Genomic DNA, 15351 nt, shown 5'->3' on the forward strand with positions numbered 1-15351 from the left:
TGGATGGACGGAGTGCATTTAGGTGGAAGGAGTGTGTGGATGGACAGAGTGCGTGGATGGATGGAGTGTGTGGATGGATGGAGTGCATTTAGGTGGAAGGAGTGCATGGATGGACGGAGTGCATGGATCGATTGAGTGCATATAGATGGAAGGAGTGCTTGGATGGATGGAGTGCATGGATGGACGGAGTGTGTGGGTGGACAGAGTGCATGGATTGATCAAGTGCATATAGATGGAAGGAGTGCATCGAAGTGTGGTAAGGCTCATGATTATAAGGACACAAGGTGCCATACGAGCACGGAGGAGACACCTGGGCCAGCGGGGGGCCTGGTGCCCTTCGCCTTCTCCCAGAAGATGACCGGGTGCTGAGTCACAGGGACAGAGATCGTCTGTGCACAGGGACATGTACGGACACACAGGAGGGTAGGAGGGGAAGGAAACAGGTCGTGCAGCCTGGTGTGATGCTGCCCTAGGGCATTGCTTCAGGTGGGCGGAGCAGGTCAGCTGGAGTCCCGTCATGAAGAGCTGGCTGCCGCACGGTGGAGCCCTGGCTCACCATCCTGCAGATGGTGGGGGAGCACTGTGAGCTGTGAGCAGAAAGAAGGTTTGGCCAGCGTCCGTCTTACAGAGTTGTATCTTAGAAAGCAGAAGAGAATGGATGAAACAGGAGCTGGGGCGCTCAGAGAAGAGGAGCTAAGGCCAGACCATGGTCACAGCTGTGGATTACGCAAAAGAAACAGGAAATGGAGGAAACATGCAAAGACGTTTGAGAGGTAGACTTGGCTAACCCTAAAACAGCTGGATGGTGGAGGTCTGTGGGCTGGGTGGCGTGAATCATGTCTGTGCACACACATGGATGGGACAGGGAGAAGGTGTGGGTGGGTGTTGGGTGAGTTACCCTTCAGCCTGGTGATCCTCAGTGGTTTACATGAGACATCTAAGTCGAAACAAAAGGCGTCAGGAACAAGTGCAAGGAAGCTGGAGGCACAGACGGTGGCATCCCCACTGTGCAGGTGGTCTTGTGACAGGGCATCGAGCCTGACTGGAAGACAGGGATGTGGCCCTTGGGAAGGGCAGCGTCACATTGGAGGCTTTATCTGGGGTGATGGGAGTGCCTGCTTGCTTCCCTGCCATTCCCAAGGCCACAGCGGCCATGTCCAAGACGCGCCTGCAAACTCCTTTCTGGAGCGGCTGAATGGAGCCAGCGACGAGAGCTCTGCAGCTGGACAGCGCTTGGCCCCCAGGACCTGAGCGGAACAGAGTGTGCCCTGGGAGCCTGTGCACACATCCCCACGTGCCAGTGGGCAGCAGAGCACTGCCAGGCCACCCTGAGCGTACGTGCCGTATGTAAAACGTTTGCTCCCGCTCTGCTTTCAGGGTTGTCCTTAATATTCATAACGTGCACACTAGATCAAGGGGTCAAGTACATTTTTCACAAAGGGTCATAGTGGAAAAACTTGAAACCCACCAGCCTTGTTCCATATGAAAAAGATGAGCCAGGACCCCAGCCAGCAAGGACAGCTGAAGGCCCTGGGACCTCCTTTCAGGAAGGAAGACGTGCACACCGAGCCTGTGAGCTCCAGGCTGGCCCCACGCCTCTTTCTCAGCCAGCCCGCGGGGGACGCGTGGCTGTGCCCTGGAAAGGGGGCGTGTGGCGTCCCCTCTTGTCCTCCCTTGACTGTTTCACTGCGGGCAACCTGGGCTTTGTTTCCCGACTCACTGAGCAAATATGGGCAAATTATTTCACGTCTTTCCAGCTTCTGTTTGAATCTACAAAATGGAGAAAGTCACACCCACCCACTTTATGAGTTGTTGCAAAGACTAGAGGCCCTGAGAAGCCGTCTGGTGCCCAGACGCCTCCCTCCCCAACCCCCTCCACGCCCCCCCTCCTTCACTCATCCGTTTCTCATCTATCAAATGTTAATGCTTGTCCTGCGTCACACTGTGTGAGATACGAGTGACAGTGGTGGGACATGGTATCTAATGGCTTGTAAAGACAAATAACCACCCAAATAAATGCAAATGTATGACTGGGACAAAAACTAATTGGGGCTTATAATATTGGGCTGCCGGGAAAGTCATGACACATTATTGCAACGAAAAACAGAAAAAATATGTCATGATTTTTCCGACAATCCAGTAGTATTCTTGAAACTTTAAAATGCAATTAAAGTTCTCAAAAAGATAAATTTGAGAAAAATTTCCAGAAGATAGAGACAAAAGAAAAATATATGGAAAAAAATATGAAAGCTAATCAATGGAGGATAAATTTAGACAATCCAAATTCATTTACTAGAAATTTTAAAAATCTATTACACTAAAGAAGGAGAAGCCAGTCGGCAGGGTCCGCGGGCTCCAGGCTGTGTGGCGGGCTGGCAGCTGCGCAGCAGAAGCGGAGAAAGGCTGGTGTCTGCGCACAGAAGGCTCCAGAAAGCTGGGAGGAAGAGAAGGCCTAGGACGGGACCCAGGGCTTCAGGAGCAGGGGAGCCTGACTGGCCTCAGCTGCCGCGGAAGCCGTGCCGCCCTGGTCTCGGGAAGCGACTTGCATGGAGCAGGAAGGCCACGCGTGAGAGTGAGATGAGGCCGTCTCCCGACCGGCAAGCCCAGGACGGAGCCTTCTGTGGTGCGTCTTCATTCTGAACGGACGCCTGGGGCGTGTCAGCCAGTGGGGAAGGAATCGGGCAGGGAGCTGCCTGGCATGTAACAGTGTCCTGCCCCGTCTCTTCCCGTCCTGAGGGTGAGGCAGGGGGCCCTGTGCCCCCCACTGTGGCCAGGGGGCGCGCAGTACCCTGGTCAGCCTCTCCTTTCAGGCTCTCCAGAGGGACGCGGGAGAATGCACATTTTTCAAAAGCAAATAAAAAGAAATAAATTAGTCCTGAGACCTTGATTTCCTAAAATATTCCCCAGAGGGAATTTCTGCCACTGACCTTTAATGTTAAAAAATGAACTGGAGACCTAATAGATTCTGAATCCCGGCTGCCCGTGGCGCCCCCACCTCAGCCTGGGCCTGTTCCTGCCGTGGTTGGGGCGACACTGGGCTTCCCACTATAGCTGCCCTGCTCGGTGCCAGGGAGCCTCTCTGATGGAGCCGTGTGAACACGCCACTTTCAGACACAGTGACATTCCCTGTGTTCCTTCTCGTTCCTGTAAGAGGCCTGTGTCATATGGCTTGTGGTTAACAAAGCCCACAGGTGAATCTAGCACGGGTTCTGCGACAGCCACGCTAAACAGGAATCCAGCATCTAGCTGACTTTATGCTGAGGACCCGGGCCAAGCCATAATCGACTGCTTGTTTGTCACTTACTAGTATGTAGTTTAACTGCTTAATTCTTAAACATTGTGAGCTATTTCTATGTATTTCTTGATAATATTGCTAGTATTCAGTTGAATATTAGCTACTTGGAAAATGCTTCTTTTTATAACCATAGTTTTATAAAAGAATTTATTTTTAAAAAACAGACATCTGCATATGTCAGCATTAAAACTGAACACGTTAGGCCAGCCGAATGGCGCATTGATTAAAAGCTGGCTTGGGACACCAGCTCTGAGCAGCAGGCCCCGGTTCGGATCCCACATGAGGGCCAGTGACGCGGCACCCTCTACAGCTAAGATGGTGAATAACAGCTCGACCTGGAGCTGGGCTGCTGTGAGTTGCTGGCAACTGTGTAGGCTGCAGCCCCTGCTGCAGTGGGCTGCCGTGAGCTACCATGTGTGGCCAGCAGCCAGCGTGAGTGGCTGGCAGCCGGTGTGAGCTGCTAAGAGCCGCCATGAGCAGCCATCCAGAGGCTGGCGACTGATCTGCCTCACCCGGGAAGAGCGCAATGATAATACCAACTTGGGCCAGTGAAGCAACGTCCTCCACAACTAGACTGAAGAACAAAAGGACAGCAACTTGTCTGTTCCCCTTCCCCAATTCCCCAACGCTGTTCCCCTCCCCCAATTCCCCAATAAAATCTTAAAAAAAAAATTGAACATGTTGTCAATGAATTAACTTGTTTTAATTTTTGTTTTAGTAGATTATGTTATATTTTTCTCAGTTATTAGTAGTGAGTTTGTTTCGTTTTGGGGTTTTGGGGGTAAATTTAATGATGACCATGGAATTCCTACTTTACCTACACATACTGTGTTGTGTTCTTTTTCTTTCTGTTCCTTCATACTTTCTATTTTTCTTTATACCCGAACTAAATTATTTTTCTGCAATTTATGGTGGCCCCTGAGTTGATTCTAACTCCCCTCTGTTCTTTCCCTGACTTTGTCAGTATCTTGCCCCTCTTTCACACGGGGTCACTCGAGTCCCGCCCCAGTAATGGGGCTGAGTGAAGGAAAGGTGCTCCAGTGAGCGAGCCCGCCGTCTACATGGGCCCCACTGCCCTTTGCAGCAGTTACAAGTGAGAGGCCTCAGCTCCGAGAGGCCGTGTAGCCCATGACTACACTGGTGCACGTGCTAGTGACGTATAGGCACGCTGCCACGTAGGCAGTTACGGTAAGCCTGACCCTTTTATAGATTATCTAATTTAGACATTGGAAAAACCTGGGAAGCCAATGCTTCTAAAACAACAAGCTCACGTCAGGAGGTAGTAAGAGTCATGGTTTGGTAACCCACATCTGCCTGATTTCAAGTCTTTTAACCATTAAACATGTTCCTGGTTGGTTGAGTCACTTTTGTACCATAATCCGGTCAATTAGAATTAGAGTTCCCCCACACATGTTAACAGGAGTGCTGTCCTTTTCTTTCTCTCTCCTCCTCTCCTGTTTCTTTTTTCTTTTTCTTTGCCATCCAGTCAGCAAACCCACGCTGACCACTCACTAGGTGCAGGCCCATAAGATACAAGGACAGTGGCATTGTCCCGCGCCACGTGGTGCTGTCCAGAGGCTCGGGCTGTGATAGATAAGGAAGAACTTGTAGGGACGCTGAAAGGGAATTAGGAAATCCGAAGGAGTAGGTGGGGAGAAGTGCATTTTAAAGGGCAAAGTTGAAAAGAAAAAAGACAAATCTGGTCTAATTCCTTTCTCTTTCTGGGGATTTGTGATTTTACGTCCTCTGTGGTCTATAGCCTCATGTTCTCGTCAAGGCACACATGTTCAAACACTTAGTCACTACCTGTGTGGGTGACAGCCCACCTTGGGAAAATTAAGTATACAAGGAAAGGCTTTACAGATCAGCTTCTGAGGGTCAGAAAATAGACAAGGGCGAGATTTCCAGGTGCAGGAGGGGGGCTCTGTGTTCCGAGGAAAGTGGCCCGGTGACCCCCTCTGCTGCTCATTTGTTGTCCAAAGGAGGAGTTAGTTACAAAGGGGATCGATGTAGCATGTCAGTGTTATGCTGGTTTTCTACCTTGCTGGTTCTCTGTAGTGTCAGTGTCACCCTGTAAATTCCTGGGTGGGTGACCTCCCAGCACAGCCGGGCGCTGGCCTCTCTTGCCTGTGGGGCTGAGAACAGCCCAGAGGAGTTTCCTCCTGTGAACCACAGGAGCAGGAAGCACCGGTCCTTTCAAAGAATGAACCCTTGGACAAATATCCATGGCTACTGTTGGGTGGAATGCACCCAGTGCCACCACCCAGAGGTTCATCTAGGGCCACCATGGCTCAAGTTCCTCGCCCTGTGTCCCAGCCCTCTAGGTTCTTCTTGGGGGGGGGGGTGTTTGAATGGGCTGTGTGGCACTGAGAGGAGTCCTAGATCTGCAAACAAGAGAGCTAGGTTTTATTATGGCTCTCCCCCTTACCAGCTGAGGAGCTTTGAGCAAATGTTTCGGCTGCTCTTCATCAGTTTCTTCATTCATAAAATTAGCAGAAAGTTTGGTTGATGGATAGATGACATAATAGATAAGAAAATGATCTAGATTCTGTAAACCTTCTAGCTGTGCAAATATTACAGACCAGCCTAGTGCTCTAGCCCAGAAGTCCCTAGAGAAATCGCAGACTAACAGAGATGGCAGGCATGTCCTGGGTTGTGCTGCTCTGTAAGCTGATTCTGCCCCAGATCTAGGAGGGACAGTCTGTGGAAAGATGCCTGGAGGGCCACTGGCCCCCAGAACCAGGAATTCTAGAATGTTCTTAGCTAGTGCAGAATGTCTCACAGACTGCACGGCTGACTTGGCTGGCAGGAACCAGACTTACCAGCCAGGGCTTGCCCCAGACAGGACCACCTTCTCAGAGCCAGTAGAGCAGGTCCCACATCTAGGAGGACGATTCTCAGGGGAACCGCTGCCCATGGGTAGGAAAGGGTGGTGAAGGGCCCGTGTGACCGCGGCCAAGGGAGTGCTCTCCCTCTACATTTCTGCCTAATGTGAGTGCGAGCATTCGGCACTTTACATTCTTGTTCATGTTTTGCAGATGGAAAAGTCAAGGCACAGAGAAATTAAGTGACTTTGCCACAGTCACGAGCTGGGGAGGACCAGGATTAGAGCTTAGCGAGAACCCCTGACTCCAGGCCTGTGTCCTGCCCACGGCGCCACGCTGCCTCCTTTCCTAGGAGAGAAGACTTGCTACAAGGTAACGCGTGGCCTCCGTTCAGGGGCTGTGCAGTCCCCAGTGAGGGCGTCAAAGACTGGCCAGCACTTGTGTGTCCTGACACAAGTTAGACGTCTGGTCTAGACCCCACTGTCAGCCTCGTGCATCTTGGTGGGATTGTAACCGGAGGCCTAACGAGTCCGGGGCTCATGCTGCTTGCGCCGCTCGGCCAATAGACCGACACAGGAGTCGGGTCCTAGAAGAAGCGTTTATCTCAGAGCACCGGTGGTCTGAGAAGGCAGCGGTCAGTGCCTCCACAGACTGCCTTCCCGTTCCCAGACCGGCTGCGGGCATTTAAGGGAAAACCAGGGCATTCTCCCAGAGGCTGCATGATGTTCTGAGGTCTGCTCTCCTTTCATGATGCCCCCATCTGTCATCGTGTCTCTTGTGGGGCCAGCGGTTCAGAACAGTAGGGGAGTCACCTGGAAAAATGCTAAGTGGTGGAGCCTGTAATTAGCAAGCGTCTACAAGGTGAACTTCTAAGATAAGGACCCGGAACCCAGCAGGGCATCCCGGAGGCGGTCTGAGCACAGCGACCCAGCTGGGCCCTGCTTCAGGACCACAGCTCCTACCACCCTCAGGCGCCCCGTTCTTGCCTTCCTGCCTCCCCGTCCCCCTCCCGCCCTGCCTCGCGCAGTGTCTCTGCACCTTCCTTCTCTAGCCTGCCTCCCCCTCACACGCCATCACCTCTCCTCTCTGTTCTGGGATGGCAGGAGGCAGTTTTCTGTAGGCCCCTCACCTTGTCCCCGTCCGTGCGGAGTCGGTGGCAGTCTGGCCAGCGTCCTGCGTTCCTCCTGAACTTCTCTCTGAAATGCCTCACTGACCACAGGAGCCCAAACCCAGACAGGGTCGGGTGGAGGGGGTTAGCTTCGGTCTCACGTGCCGCCGTCCAAGGGCTGATTTCACCAGGGCTCGGCTGCCTCCCGGGGAGGCTCTAGCTGCGTCCAGCACCCCTGTCAAAACCCGCTGGCCCCAGCCTTCTGCTCCGTCACCCCCACAGCCCTTCTGTAGCTGTCTCCCCTCTTGCCTCCTGCTACGTGCTGTTTCTCAGGCTCTCTTCCTGCCATTGGATAACTCTTCCTCTGCGGATGTGGTTTATTCCACCCTGTGCCCTCTGAAAGCTCCTTGAAGTGAGGGTGTGTCTCATTTGGTAGAGAAGGACATGCTGACATACAAACAGGTGTCCAACCGTGACAGCCACTGAGGACAGTGCAGTGAGGTGACAGTGGCCCCACGAGCCGTGAAGGCGTAGGACTGCCGAGGGCAACGTCACTCCTTACGGGCAGAGTACTTCCGTTTCCCAAGTTCTTCCAGACCCGCTGTGCGCGCCCACCTCCGTCAGGCCCCATGTAAGCGTGTGGGGGCGCCCTTCTCAGTGTAGAGTCTGTACGTGGGAACGTGGCTCACGAGGGAAGAGACACAGTGGGGAGCTAAGCCCCACCTCACAGAGGCCAAGCCTGGCCCTTCTCTTTAAAACCCATACATTTGCCCGTTTAACAGTCTCTGAAGCATCTTAAGTTCTGAAAATTTTCTGTGGAATAGTGTATTTTATAGTTCACAGATTACACATTCTTGTCACTTGCAGACATAAGTTCTGTAGTTTTCCTGTTCTTAATCCTTTTAGTATTGTCCACCCCTTAAAAAAATAAGTAAAACATTTTTTAAAAACTGAATTTTAAAAAAATTATAAAATCAACAGTCACAAGGATAATTTAAATATCCACATAAATGAACAGTTCAATTAATATCTTTCTATGTCAAAACATATTTGAATCTTTGAATTTTAGTTTTTGTACCTTTTTACCAAAATTTGACTTAGGGAGAAGTTAGGTGGAAAAGGCTGAGAGTAGGCAGACAGTCTCGGCAGCAGCCTCTTAGATCTGCCTGCGTGTGGGTGTGGAGGGTATTACTACTTACTAAGAGCAGTTCTCTCATCACACTTGTGTTTTTATAATGATAAAAAACAGATGTGTTGTCTCCTCTTTTTGTTCACCTCCACCTGGGGGGCAGTTGTCGCTGAGGCAACTGTCCATCAGAGAAGGACGTACTTGCTGTGGGCTGGCTCATGCGCACACAGCCCCCGGGTGTAGGGCAGACCACAGACGGAGACTGGACCGCCATCCGGGGGGGGTGCGCCTGCTGAGGTCGGGAGGGCTGATCCTGGCCAGGGCCCAGGAGGGTGTGGGCCCACTGGACATGAGGCTCGGGGAGGGGGTCACAGCCAGGTTGGAGCACTCTGGAACCCCCCCAAATTCCTGCTTGGATCACCTGCACTTTTTACTTATATATGGGTGGGGGGGCATGCAGAGGGAGAAATACCAAAGTGAAAAAAAACAACAGACTGGAAGAAAATTCTTGCAGCAGATAAGATAAGATGGGCAAAGGGCTGAATGCCATAATACGTCACACATCAGTGCAGAATTTTTAAAGAGAAGAAAAATAGGCAAAGGGGAGGATAGCAACTTCACAGCACAGGAAATACAAGAGGCCAAACGGGAAAAGTGCCTGAGCTGTCGTGCTCAGGCAGAGGGCGGGGGCGCAGGAAGGAGCTGTGTGTCTTTCACTCGGCAAAAGTAAGATTTGTGAGATCATGGAGACAGGCACTTAGAAAAATGGGCATAACCGGGTGGTTATGTAAAAAGGACATGTGTTTTTACACTTTCTAACAGTACTGACAATGTCATTTTAGAAAACATATTATAGAAATGTGCACAAAGATGTGTGTGATATTCATTGCACCTTTTTACAAGTGAAGAAAGCTACTAAATGAAATAAAACAACCTAAATATCCATTAGTGGGGAACTTATAGTGATGGTTGGATAGATTACAGTACACGCATTCTAGGCAATATTATGCATCCATTCAAAAAATGAGCCTAATCCACAGGCACTGACCTGGAGAGAGAGCTGTGATTGTGGGTAAGTGAAAAATAGCAACTTACAGAAAAGTCGGTGTATGAGGGAGCCTGCTTTGTCCACAGTAAACATACAAAGGGAAAGCCTCTGTGTGCGTTCTGCGTGGAGAGTGGAGGACGGCGGCTCCCTCTGGGCGAGGCAGTTGGCGGGAGGGGGAGAGGTTAGAGAAGGTGCCATTTTCCTGCCACCGCTGAGCCGCGTGTGTGGAGGGGAAGGAAAGGCGGGTGCCGTGGCTTAGCCTGGAGCTAGTCAACAGGATCCATTCTGGACTCTTCCCTGTTGGAAACGGGAGGATGACATCACAGCTGTAGACGGAATGGATTGACGAGGAAGCAAAACGGGACAAAGCCTCCGGAGACAGTCGCAGTGACCCGCCTCGTGGGTCAGGCTTGCGCTCGGGTGGCGTCCCGGGAGACGGAAAGGAAAGGCAACCAAAAAAGACAGCAGCGAAGCCAGAACGTGATAAATCATTTGACAGAGGAAGGGAGAAAAGTCAAATATGACTTTAAGGTTTCAGACTGGAAGAAAGAGCACTTCATTTATGGAGTCAATGGCCACTGAGAAATACTGACCAATGCGGGTGTTACCAGTCTCTTCTCACAACATGTACAAAACAGTGGAGGAAAACCTTCTGACCGTCATGCGGAGAAACAAATGTGTAAGGAAATTTACGGACTGCTGAGGAGGGGAAGCAGAGCAATGAATGACAGCGAGACAGGCGGAGACGAAGGTCTAGAAAGGACCGCTGTGAACTCGGTTTTGAGTGAGCTGTGTGTGAGATGGCCGCCCTCCGGGAGCAGATAGCAGCGTGGACTCGAGGGAGAAATGGAGCCTGGTGTCACAGATTCGGCTCCGCCGCCCCGTGGCACAGCAGAGGCGTTTCCCGCGTGCGTGGACGGAGCAGGACTGGGGCAGGGTGGGGGAAGTGGGCGTGAGCACGCTGCTTCCTGAGCGTGAGGGCTGCCAAGGCTCCGGTGACGTTCAGCAGGGAGGGGTGGGAGGTGGAGGCGCAGACGCCATTGGAGAAGTTTGGCAGCAAAGGGGAGAGAGAGGTGACAATTGCTAAAGGTCAGTGGGGTTGAAGGGTGGGAAGCAAAGGGGCGGGTGAAGAGCAGATGGAACATGCTAGAAGGAAGGGGGACGTAGGGAACAAGCCCTCCTCCGGCGTCACCGCTCAGGGAAGGGACCTCAGGGAAGAAGGTGGCACGTGGCAATGGTTAAGCACGGGGACCTGGAACCTGGGTGTGAATTCTTGCTCCGGTGTCTTTTCTGGCTGGCTAACCTTGGCCCGTCACTGACCCTCTGTGAGCCCTGGACTTTGTAATCGACCGACCACACAGGGTGGCTTCGAGGCAGAAGCCAGACGCTGCGGAGAATGTGCTTGGCCCAGCACGGCCGGTGCACGGCCGTGATGCTGGGACCAGGTTCCTGACCATGAGAAGAGCTGGAAGGGAGACTTGTCACTCAGAGACCGAAGGGAAGGGAAATCCAAAGCGGGGCAGCGGCCGGTGCGCACAAGCGGCTCTGCTCACCGGCTTCTCACCCCCCTTGGCAGGGACGAGCAGCAGCACGACTCAGGGGACAGCAGTGAAAGCAGAGCCCCTGAGGTCACCCAAGGGCACGTGGTCGCCGGCTACACCTCACGGATGTTTGGCGTTATGAGCAGATAACTGCTCTGATCCTGCATGACAAGTGTCACGGACCACACCTGGAGGTTTGGGGCGGGCCCCATGCCTTTGGAGAACACACTACAGCTTGGAGGCTGAGCTGACGGGGAAGCACCCAGGCACCTCGCGAGGTCCTCTGGAAATCGTTTTATTCCCATCCCTGGACCACACAGTGAGCTAAGTAGGAGCTGTAGACCCATGAGAGCTGAGATTCATCAGTGCCACCTGCCCAGCCTCGCACAGCAGTGACACCACAGCCACCTGCCTCTGGGACCTGTGCTGTCACCGCCCTGCATCCACAGCGACCAGGTGAAGGATGGCGCTGACACAGACGGCTGAGCAGTGGGTCCGAGGGACGGCGCCCCATCCGCAGGGCCCCGAGAAGCAAACCAGAGCCATTCAGGGCCGCACAGCACCCGCGTCTACTCTGCACCCCAACGTGGGTCGGCCCCAGAGTGAGCCAGTGCCTGGGCGGGCAGGAGATGCAGGTTCTAGAGGAGAGGGCAGCCGAAACGGCGCCTTAGACGAGACTGTAATTACTTCGAAGGTGTGTGCACAGTCTCTGCAAACCTGTGTGGAGCAACTCAGGGAAATTGAAGACCACGTCGTCCCAGAGGAGGGCTGGCAAGGGCACTGAACTTCGGGTCGTCGGAAAAGTGATGACGTATTTCTGCTCTGGTTTTCGTTGCAAAAATGCGTCATGACTTTTCCGACAACCCAATAAATTCTTAAACCCTGAGCAGAAGCCCCCGTGCCGGAGACACAGCTTCCGAAGAAGGCGGCCTGTGTGGCCCTTCACATCCACTGAACGTCCGTCCAGCCTTCGGAGCTCCAGCACAGGCCCGGGTCTGGAGAGCCGGGAAGGGAACGCGTCCTGTGGACTCACACAGAGGGCTGTTCCAGGCCTGGCTTCGTCACGACCCTTCACGGCCCTGGGACCAAGACGTCGGCTTTGTTTTCTGTGTGCTCGGTCACCCTCTAAGGCAGAGCGCTGGACAGGAGTGGGGAGCACACTCACACTGCGGTCCCACACCGCCGTCAGTGCAGCAGCGTCATGTGGCTGGAGCCCAGCTTCTAACGTGGCTGGGACCGGATGGACGGCAGCCCCGTCAGAGGCCAAGGGCTGGGCCCCACCTGTGGGACCTCAGGCAGTGGGGCTGCCATGTGGGACAGCGAGTGTCGCTCCCCAGGAAATGTGCCAGACGGTTCTAAGCACCTGTGGAGAGGTAATGTAGAGAGTCTCTGGACCTTTCTGCTTCTCCAGAGAAATCAGAAATTCCAATTTGGATGCCAAGGCTCCAGAATTTGGGTGCAGGTCCAGTGTGATGATGAAGAACGTGCCAGACAGTTCAGAACGTGACCTGTTACGGGGCCAGCCTGAGTGCTCACTCCTGCATTTTCTGCCAGGACAGACTGGCAGGTCGGAGCAATGGAGAATCAAAGAGAAACACACCCAAATGCAGAAAATCAGATATTTATGCACATCCACGTTTATTTTCTTACTTTTTCACTCAGGGCCAAAAGAGCAACAGCTATTTAACCAAGAATTAGTTCAGCATTTGAAGGGCAGCAGACCTGGTGTTTCATGGAAAGTTCTGGAACGAGTGTCTTCCCCACGTGGCTAGAGCGCCACACTGAGACGTGTTCCCTGCAGCTGTGCACACAGTGCTGAGTGCGAGAGGAGCGTCAGGCTCCATCCTCGGCTCTGCGCGTCACTGAGGGCTGGCAGTGGCCCCACGCCTTCCCTGGTCCCCAGTGCCGGGAGGGGGGGGGTGGCCTGAGACGTGCTCGCAGAGAGGCCTCCGCCGTGACGTTGGCCTTCCTCGTCCTGTCATGGCCACTTCTCGTAAATCCCTGCCCCTGCTGTTACTGTAGCCAGAGTAACTGAGAGGCAGATTTCCGTGGATGCAAAACTGCCTGATTACCCCTTAGTTATAACAATAAAAGCAAACACCAGTTATTTTGTGGAAGGACCCCACTGCCTGATTGCCCTGTCACCACCTGCGAAGCCTTTGAAGCTGTAGCTTAGTTTCATCTGTCCCACTGGGTCCCCAGGCCCTAGCGTGGCTGAGAGAAATCTGTCCTTGGATAAAGGACACCCAGGATTTGCACACAAGCCGATTCCCAGTTGCTTCTTCTGAAGTCGGCAAGACCTCGGACACGAAGTCCAGTAACTGCTGAGTGTGACGGGCGGCGCTCACCTTGACCGTCCGTTGACGCGGCCACTGCTGATGTCCCCTCCCCACTCGCACAGCAGAGGCTTCTCTGGCAGCACGTGTGGGGCTATTTCTCTGCACCTCTTTATTTGTTTAAAAGTTTTGAAACCAAAACAAAACTGTTAACAAGTAGTAAGTAAGAATATAGCTGACCGAGAGAAGCGCTAGCTCCTTGTAATCACTCGTTCACTCATTAAGCCAAAAGCTACAGATGCCTCTCTGCTCTGGCACCTTCCATCACACCTGCCTGCCTGAAACAGGACCTTTCCATTTCTCCGACAGCTTTCTTTCCCTGTATTCAAAACATGGGTGGGTTGCAGGAACAGCATTGTGGTTGTTCCCTTGCCTCTGTGGGTCCAGCTGCTGTGGCCCCACTACAGGCACACGCAGTTCTTGGGGTGAGTAATCTGAGGGTCAGCATGCCGACAGGTGCTGCAGTTAGCATCCCAGGCACCTGGCTGTCGGAGTGGACGGTGTCAGGATGACAGATGCCCTCTCTAGGCCGTCTATGGCTGGATGTCTTTCTTGCAACCTGTCATCACATCGATGGATATTTTCTTAGGGTTTGCAGCATTGTTTACTGAGTTCCGTCCCAGACGAGGCTCAGAAATTGATTATGAGAGTGACCTATGCTGCACGGGGTTTCTCTTGTGCTTTCATGACAGGACTTGGGCGCTGTGTCACTTTGGTTCTACAGTCTTGAGCCGTGAAAGAGGCAGAGGCACCGGCTGTGGGAGGTGACTGGCCCACGTCCCCCCGGCCAGTGCGCTACTGACGAGAGCCCCTCCTTGGGACACGTGGAACACAGTGCCGCACCTGCAAGCCTCAGGGTCTTCACACATCCTGTTCCCTCTGCCGGGAACCACACACCTGACACCTGCACTGCAGCTGTCAACGCGGCTCAGCTCTCAGCTCCCCAGGAAGCCTGTCTGTCCGCTCCCCCAGGGTGGGCTGGATGCAGCCCCTCTTGTCCCGTCACACCACACTGAGAGTGCTTCCCACCCGATCCTCTAACACTAAGTCCCACTCTATTGTGAACGCCTAAAGAATCGCATTTCATCCCGTCATCTGTTCCCCCAGTCCTGTGACAGGTACAGTGTCAGGAACACACCGTTTCCACAGTGACACCCATGTTCCCCATCACCTTCATTACTGTTATTTTTATTTTCAATCACAGGTGACACACAATATTAGTTGCAGGTGTACAGCATCGTGGTTAGACATTTGTATCATTTAAGAAGCGATCCCCCTGACTAGTCCAGCACCCACCTGGCACTATACATAGTTATTACATTAGTGACTGTATTCCCTGTGCTTTATATCCCTGTGACTCTTTTGTAAGCACCAATTTGTACTTCTTAATCCCTTCACCTTTTCACCCAGCCCCCCGTGCCCTCCCACCTTTCACCCTGACAAATCTAGTTCCCATCTTATTACAGTATTATTGACTGTATTCCTTCATGCTGTGCTCTACATCCCTATTTCATAACCTCCCCCTTTTCACCCACACCCTGAAGTCCCCCCCCCCAACCCCTGATCTGGCAACCTTCAAAATGTTCTGTGTATCTATGAGTTTGTTTCTGTTTTGGTTTATTTGTTCATTTAGTCTGTTCTTTAGATCCCACAGGGAAATCATATGGTATTTGTCTCTCTGTCTGACTTATGTCACTTAGCACAATACCCTCCTGCTCCATCCATGTCATCGCAAATGGTACAGTTCCGTTTCTGTGGCCAGCGATGTCCCACCGTGTATGCACCACCACCTCTTTATCCAGTCGTCTGTCATCGGGCACCCGGGCTGCCTTCACATCTTAGATGTTGGCATCTCTGTTGGCCAGATAGGCTTTGCTAAAGCTGTGCAGCGTTTGGAAAACGTTCCCACGTGGGGCAGCAATTTCAGAGCGCTGTGTGTCGCCCAGGACTGTGACTCAGCCCGGAGTCTGCGCGTGCATGTGCTCTGGGTTCAGTGCTCTGTGCGTGTGCTTAAGGAGCGGAGAGCGGGGCCCAGGAGGGGCTGCTGACCCTGCGTCCTGTCAGTTCTT

General features: G+C 52.9%; 1 protein-coding gene across 19 annotated transcripts in view; it reads left to right on the forward strand.

Moving 5' to 3' along the window:
• MYT1L (myelin transcription factor 1 like) overlaps nucleotides 1-15351 on the forward strand; it is a 738481-nt gene that overhangs the window by 599009 nt on the left and 124121 nt on the right. For 18 of the 19 annotated variants that reach the window (XM_019646295.1, XM_019646294.1, XM_019646293.1 and 15 more), the window contains one exon: nucleotides 6334-6492. The exons of the other annotated variant lie outside the window; for it this stretch is intronic. The gene's annotated coding sequence lies outside the window, so the exon portion shown is untranslated. The remainder of the gene's footprint in view (nucleotides 1-6333; nucleotides 6493-15351) is intronic. 19 annotated transcript variants of the gene reach the window in all.

The sequence above is a fragment of the Hipposideros armiger genome, unplaced genomic scaffold (assembly GCF_001890085.2).
Source record: "Hipposideros armiger isolate ML-2016 unplaced genomic scaffold, ASM189008v1 scaffold_100, whole genome shotgun sequence".
Taxonomy (NCBI): Eukaryota; Metazoa; Chordata; class Mammalia; order Chiroptera; family Hipposideridae; genus Hipposideros; species Hipposideros armiger.